The sequence below is a fragment of the Triticum dicoccoides genome, chromosome 4B (genome assembly GCF_002162155.2).
Source record: "Triticum dicoccoides isolate Atlit2015 ecotype Zavitan chromosome 4B, WEW_v2.0, whole genome shotgun sequence".
NCBI classification, from domain to species: domain Eukaryota; kingdom Viridiplantae; phylum Streptophyta; class Magnoliopsida; order Poales; family Poaceae; genus Triticum; species Triticum dicoccoides.
The window spans coordinates 55,504,752-55,511,447 of NC_041387.1; positions in this window are offsets into that span (position 1 = coordinate 55,504,752).

Sequence of the window (6,696 nt, forward strand, 5' to 3'; positions counted from 1 at the left end):
GCAGGATGTTCCTTTAGCTTCTCGCTCGTGCTTCGCCTTCTCTTCTCGCTCTCATTTGCGTATAAGTTAGCCACCATATATGCTAGTCGCTTGCTGCAGCTCCACTTATATTGCCGTACCTGTCCTATAAGCTTAAATAGTCTTGATCGCGTGGGTGTGAGATTGCTGAGTCCCTGTGGCTCACAGATACTACAACTCCAGATGCAGGTCCAGGTGTTTCTGCTCCAGTTGACGATTACGAGCTCAAGTGGGAGTTCGACGAGGACTCTCAGCGATACTACGTATCTTTTCCGGATGATCAGTAGTGGTGCCTAGTTGGGGTTATCGATTCAGGGCCTTGTCGCACGTTGGGTTCTTTTCTAATTTTGGCGCCGTAGTCGGGCCATGAGTGTTTGTTTGATGGATGTTATTTATGAACTCTGATGTGACGTGGCGAGTGTAAGCCAACTATGTATCTTCCCCTTTTTATCATATACTACATGGGATGTTGTAATGAATTGCCTAACTTGCGACATTGCTTTCAATGCGGTTATGTCTCTAAGTCGTGCCTCGACACGTGGGAGCTATAGCCACATTGAGGGCGTTACAAGTTGGTATCAGAGCCATCCCCGACCTTAGGAGCCCCCATTGCTTGATCGTTTTTAGCAGCCGAGTTGTGTCTAGAAAAATGTTTTGAGTCCTTAGGAATTATATATCGGAGAGCTTAGGAATTCTTTTTACTTCCCAGTCTCCTCATCGCTCTGGTAAGGCATCCTGGCGTAGAGTTTTGACTCTTCTCTTCTCAAATTTCACTAAAAGTTTTTAGGATCACGCGAGTATTTTGGTTTTGTTCCGATGGTTTTGTGACGAGAACATTGTTCTTGGTGCCTCCTGTCTTTAGGGGTTGTGGCAGTGTCCCGGGGAGTTGAGCTCCGAGGTGTTGTCGTCACAATTTTATCGTTGCAATTCTGGTATACTTGAGATATGTTCGCCGACATCGAAAATCTCTTTTATGCAGTTCGTTGGTGAGATAACCTCGACGCCACCCAGTACTGGGGCGGGAGTTCGGGAGTATCGCCATAACTTGTATAACGGATGCTTTTCGAAGGTTGAGATAGATGGTTTCCGAAGGTTTCTTGGTTATGTGTTGAAGGATGGATACAGCTGGATGTAGGATTTGCTAGCTTGGGTGAGATATTGTGCTTCCCCTGTATCCCCAACACCTGATTGCATAACCGGAAAGGTTCGGGAATTTCATAGGTGGGAATTCTAGTATCTCTAGTTCTTCTTCCACGGATATTGGTTTGAGATTGGGTTTTCTTACCGATTATTCGTTCTTGATCCGTACCTTATTGATTGTTTCTCTACCTTAATTCTTCGTGGCTTCGCAATTTATGGATATGTGACCATTTGAAGAGGAATGCATTCGTTCATTTAGTTCGGATGTGAAGACTATATGTTGCAATTTTCATTCCGTTGGATTCAGCTTCTATATTGTTGTCTATCAATGTGCTAATGGTGGTCAACCTCTTCAGGATGGCTCCTCCAACGCGCACTACTCCGAATCCTGATCCGCCTCCACCTCCGCCTCCTCCGGAAGCATGGCAAGCTGTGATGGCCGCTACTAATGCAAACACACAGTTGATCATGCAAATTCTCCAAGAGCGCAATCAAGGCAGTCAAGGGAATCAAGGCCATAATCAGCACCACTTTGCTACACTGAACCAGTTCCTTGCTAATGGCCCAAAGACGTTCAGCGGTTGTGTTGAGGCTACCGATGCTGACGATTGGCTAGTGGATCTGGGCAAGCATTTTGAATGCAGCAACGTCAGGCCTGAAGATTTCGTCAAGTTCGCTTCTTTCCAGCTCAAAGATCAGGCTGCAGAGTGGTTCCAGCAGTACAAGGATTCCAGAGGTGGACGTGTTATCACTTGGGACGATTTCCGTCAAGATTTCCGCGCTCATCACATCCCTCAAAGTGTGGTTGAGAGTAAGCGTCAGGAATTCCGCAATCTGAAGCAAGGCTCTTTGTCTGTCTACGACTACAACAAGTTGTTCCAGAAGCTCGCCCGTTTTGCCAAGCAGGATGTTCCTGATGAGAAGAGCATGATCTATCAGTTCAGGGGTGGTCTTCGTGAGGAAATTCAGCTCGCTCTTGTCCTCTTTGAGCCGTTGAGATACGATGAGTTCTACAACATGGCACTGAAGCAAGAGGCTGCTCAGTTGAGGTGTGATGCTTCCAGGAAGCGTGCCAGAGATGTTACTCCATCTTCCTCTACTCAAGTGGTCAAGCAGCAGAAGTACTGGTTTCCTCCTCCTCCGTTCCGTCAGCCGTTTCAGCAGAAGAGCAAAGGTGGCAGTGGTTTCTCCCACCCACCCAACCTAGGCTTTCAGAACAAAACTTCGTCTCAAGCTCCAAGATCGAGTGCTCCGTATCACCGTCCGCTTTCAGAGGTCACGTGCAACAAGTGCCAACAGAAGGGTCACTATGCCAACAAGTGTACCAACCAGAGGCGTCTTCCTCCTCCTCCTCCTGTCAGATCGGCAAGTACAGCTGTGGTCAAGCATAACCCCAAGTCCGCCAAGGTCAACTTGATGAATGCAGCTCAGGCAGAGGACTCGTCAGATGTGATCATGGGTAACCTTCCTGTTAATGATATTCCTGCAAATGTTCTTTTTGACACGGGTGCATCGCATTGTTTCATCTCGAGACCATTTTCATCTAAGCATGGGTTGCCTTTGCGAATTTTGCCTAGTCCTTTAGCAGTTGTCTCTCCCGGTAAGCGCATGCAGGCTAACTCCATCGTTCCGGATGTTTCTATCACTCTGGGTGACTACAAGTTCTTGGCTTCTCCTACGGTTCTTGGCAACTCGGATATCGATCTTATTCTCGGGATGGACTGGCTCTCTAAGCATAAAGCTCAGCTTGATTGTGCAGCCAGGCAGATTCAACTGACTCATTCGTCTGAGGGTGTCATTGTCTTTGCCGCTCGGGATAATACCATCCGGTTGTTTTCTCTCAATGAGAAGGGTGAATTGGATGCTATTTCGCAGATTCCGGTTGTTTGTGAGTATCAAGACGTCTTTCCAGAAGAGCTCCCAGGAATGCCTCCGCACCGGCCAGTTGAATTCGTTATTGAGCTTGAGCCTGGCACGGAACCTGTGTGCAAACGTCCTTACAAGCTCGGACCTGAAGAGTTGAAGGAGCTGAAGAAACAACTCGATGAGCAAGAAAGATTGGGTCTCATTTGGCCTAGTACTTCTCCGTGGGGTTGTGGTGTTCTTTTTGTGAATAAGAAGGATGGATCGAGTCGACTTTGTGTTGATTACCGTCCAGTAAACAAGAAGACCATCAAGAACAAATACCCACTTCCCAACATCAATGAGCTGTTCGAACAACTCAAGGGTGCTCAAGTATTCTCCAAGCTTGATCTCCGTATGGGTTATCATCAGATTTGTATTCGTGAGCAAGATATTCCCAAGACGGCGTTCAGAACAAGTTTTGGTTCGTATGAATACACCGTCATGTCTTTTGGCCTCGCAAACGCTCCTCCGACGTTCTCTCACATGATGAACTTCATCTTCAACCCCTACACCAATGAATTCGTTTTGGTCTATCTCGACGACATTCTGGTTTTCTCGAAGAACAAGGAAGATCATGCTAAGCACTTGCGTTTGGTTCTTGACAAGCTCAGGGAACATCAGTTCTACGCCAAGTTCTCCAAGTGTGAATTTTGGCTCGATGAGGTTCTTTATCTTGGTCATATCATCTCTGCCAAGGGCATTTCCGTGAATCCTGAGAAGGTGTCTGCAATTGTGAATTGGGAACCTCCTCAGAACGTGAAGCAACTCCGTAGTTTCCTCGGTCTCGCAAGCTATTGCAGAAGATTCGTTGAAAACTTTTCTAAGATCGCCAAGCCTCTCTCAAATCTTCTTCAGAAGCACGTCAAGTACGTTTGGTCTCCGGAGTGTGATATTGCTTTCAACACTTTGAAAGAGAAGTTGATCACTGCTCCAGTTCTGACTCCGCCTGACGAAACCAAGCCGTACGAGGTCTTTTGTGATGCCTCTCTCCAAGGTCTCGGTGCTGTACTGATGCAAGAGAAGAAAGTTGTTGCTTATACCTCTCGCCAGTTGAAACCTAATGAGAAGAACTACCCCACTCATGATCTCGAGTTGGCGGCAGTTGTGCATGCTTTGTTGACTTGGAGACATCTTCTGTTGGGAAGGAAAGTGGACATTTTCACTGATCACAAGAGTCTCAAGTACATCTTCACTCAGCCTAATCTCAACCTCAGGCAGACTCGATGGGTCGAAATGATTCAAGAGTACAATCCGAGTATCGAGTATACTCCAGGCAAGGCTAATGTGATTGCTGACGCTTTGAGCAGAAAAGCATATTGCAACAGTCTGATTCTCAAGCCTTATCAACCCGAGCTTTGTGAAGCTTTCTGCAAACTTAATCTGCAAATTGTTCCTCAAGGTTTCCTCGCCAACCTTCAAGTCTCTCCTACCTTAGAAGACCAGATTCGCCAAGCCCAACTTCTTGATGCTATGGTGAAGAAGGTGAAGATTGGTATTGCAAAGAGTCAATCCAAGTACAAGTGCTACCGACTTGATGACAAGGACACTCTCTTCTTCGAGGATCGAATTGTTGTGCCTAAAGGTGAACTTCGTAAGGTGATCATGAACGAGGCTCACAACTCTCTCCTCTCCATCCACCCTGGGAGTACGACGATGTATCAGGACCTCAAGCAAGCTTATTGGTGGACTCGAATGAAGCGCGAGATCGCTCAATTCGTGAATGAATGTGATGTCTGCAGAAGAGTGAAGGCAGAACACCAAAGGCCAGCTGGTCTCCTCCAACCTCTTGCCATTCCAGAATGGAAGTTTGACCACATTGAAATGGACTTCGTGACTGGGTTTCCAAAGTCCAAGCGTGGCAATGATGCTATATTTGTTGTCATCGACAAGCTCACCAAAGTGGCTCACTTTCTGCCTATCAAAGAGTCGATCACTGCAGCTCAATTGGCGGAACTCTATACCTCTCGCATTGTCTCTCTGCATGGTATTCCTCAAGTGATATCTTCAGACCGTGGCAGCATCTTTACCTCCAAGTTTTGGGATTCTTTTCAGAAGGCCATGGGCACAAACATCCGCTTCAGCACAGCTTTCCATCCTCAAACGAGCGGTCAAGTCGAGCGTGTCAATCAGATTCTTGAAGATATGCTCAGGGCTTGTGTGATCTCCTTCGGCATGAAGTGGGAGGATTGTCTTCCTTATGCTGAATTCTCATACAACAACAGCTTTCAAGCAAGTTCGGGCAAGGCCCCCTTTGAATTTCTGTATGGCAGGAAGTGCCGTACCCCTCTCAACTGGTCTGAGACCGGTGAACGTCAGCTGCTGGGTAATGACTTAATCACAGAAGCAGAAGATATGTGCAAAGTCATTCGTGATAACCTCAAAGCAGCTCAATCCCGCCAGAAGAGCTACTATGATAGTAAGCACCGTGATTTGACTTTCGAGATCGGAGATCATGTTTACCTCCGCGTCTCTCCTATGAAAGGTACTCGTCGCTTCGGTATCAAAGGGAAGCTTACCCCTAGATACGTGGGACCTTTCAAGATTGTCAGCAAGAGAGGCGACCTCGCCTATCAACTTGAGCTTCCTTCAAACTTTGCAAATGTTCATGATGTGTTCCATGTCTCTCAGCTTCGTAAGTGCTTCAAGACTCCTGACCGCACCGTCAACTTCGAGGACATTGAGCTCCAAGAAGATCTCTCTTATCGTGAGCACCCAGTTGCTATTCTTGAAGAGACTGAACGCAAGACTCGCAACAAGTCAATCAAATTTCTCAAAGTTAAGTGGTCTCACCATTCCGACCGTGAAGCCACCTGGGAACGCGAGGATCACCTCCGTTCTGAGTACCCGGAGTTCTTTCAGTCCTAGATCTCGGGTCGAGATCTTTTCGTAGTGGTGGAGTGTTGTAACGCCCCAGATATAATTTCCATATTTGTATCCAACTCTTGCCGTCTCCGGCGCTAAGTTATATTTATTTCTCGGGTTCGGGTTTTTGTCTCCGTGTGTTGTCTTCGTTTTCATGCATCTCATACCATGTCATCATGTGCATTGCTTTTGCATACGTGTTCATCTCATGCATTCGAGCATTTTCCCCGTTGTCCGTTTTGCATTCCGGCGCTTCGTTCTCCTCCGGTGGTCATTTCTACCTTTCTTTCGTGTGTGGGGTTTAAACATTTCCGGATTGGACCAAGACTTGCCAAGCGGCCTTGGTTTACTACCGGTAGACCGCCTGTCAAGTTTCGGGTCATCTGGACTTCGTTTGATACTCCAACGGTTAACCGAGGGACCGGAAAGGCCTCGTGTGTGTTGCAGCCCAACACCCCCCAAATTTGGCCCAAAACCCACCAAACTCTGCTCCATGTCCTAGAGCGTTCGATCACGATCGTGTGGGCGAAAACCGCACCTCATTTGGACTCTCCTAGCTCCACTTATGTCTATTTATAGACCCACTCCTCCAAATCCCGGATCCCCTCGTCTCAAACCCTAGCTAAAAAAAAATACAGCTCCCAGCCACCGACGGACATGTCCGCCGCCTGACCGGACACGTCCGCCGGCGCCGCCGCGTGCCGCCTCCCCGCCGCCGCTCACCTCTTCCCCGCGGCCGACCACGACCACCGCCGCGGACCACCGCCGCCT